This window comes from Cyclopterus lumpus, chromosome 13, assembly GCF_009769545.1.
Source record: "Cyclopterus lumpus isolate fCycLum1 chromosome 13, fCycLum1.pri, whole genome shotgun sequence".
In the NCBI taxonomy this organism is placed as follows: domain Eukaryota; kingdom Metazoa; phylum Chordata; class Actinopteri; order Perciformes; family Cyclopteridae; genus Cyclopterus; species Cyclopterus lumpus.
Genome location: NC_046978.1, coordinates 19,316,759 through 19,318,038, shown reverse-complemented (window position 1 = coordinate 19,318,038; position 1,280 = coordinate 19,316,759).

Here is a 1,280-nt window from a genome sequence, read left to right as displayed (position 1 = left end):
GGTATAAATCTGGACCTTTTACACAGGTGTGTGATGACAATATGGCTCTTCCTCTTTTATATATTCCTTGACACAAACCAGGAAGTTGAACAATCTACTTATATAATATTATGCATTTAGTTTTCCTTCAGGTTGTGGAAACATGTTTGGACATTAAGGTAAATGGCAAAATGTTATTATATGTTGTACTGTTTTTGTTGTTGTTGTTTAAAAGCTGCGCTGCAGTGCATTATTGGAGTGCGTTGCAGCTTTGCAGCTTTGCAGCTTTGCAGCTTTGCAGCGCTGCACGCTGATGTCAAAGCGAGCCGACGGGCTGAAAGCGATTCAGTAAAACAATATGTGGAGTCTCTGCTCGTGAACTCCAATGCTTCACTGTGTTTGTCAGTGCAGCCTTTGTTTGGACAAGAGGAGGCGGGGCCTGCGAACAGCAGGCTGCCGAGGGCCCGCCGGAGAGCGTGATACCTTTGGCCACGGACAGCATATGGCACCGGCAACTAGATACAACACAAACAAGCACAGGACACAGGGATGGGCAGTCACAGATGATGGAATTACATCGGCTGTGTGTGTGTGTGTGTGTGTGTGTGTAGCCGGCAATGTGTAGCTTGCAGGTTCACGTACTAAAAGTACTTGAACATGGGCCTTCAAGGGAGAAATTCCATACCAGTGTCACTTCTTCAGAGCATATACATGTTCATAGGGAAAGGGGAAAGGTAAAATATGAATGAGAGGAATTGTTGTGAAGTGAAGTTTCCAGGCAAAAAACAACATATTGGACGAGGCCGAGGAGAAGACACGGCATGACGCTTCTCTGACAAGTTCAAGCCAAGTTTATTTATGGGGCATATTTCAGCACAAAGCAGGGCTGCAGTCAAGACCAAGATGAGGTCCAGTCCAGACCAAGTATAGACCAGGTTCAGGGTGAATGGACTTCTGTTCACGACTATAAACGAAGATATGAACAGAAAACAGAGAAAAGTGGATTTTCTGGCCTATAAATGCAACTTTTTTGCGTTACTACTCACTAACGTGCCATCAGCGAGATGTGAAAAATAAAAGTCAATGTTGGAACTGATTTGGAACTTTGAGGCAAAATCAAGCACCAGTAGTTGGGTTGAATATGTTCAACTTCAGAGTCTAACTAGGCCCAATAACAGGACACTTCAGAGTCTAACTAGGCCCAATAACAAGACACTTCAGAGTCTAACTAGGCCCAATAACAAGACACTTCAGAGTCTAACTAGGCCCAATAACAAGACACTTCAGAGTCTAACTAGGCC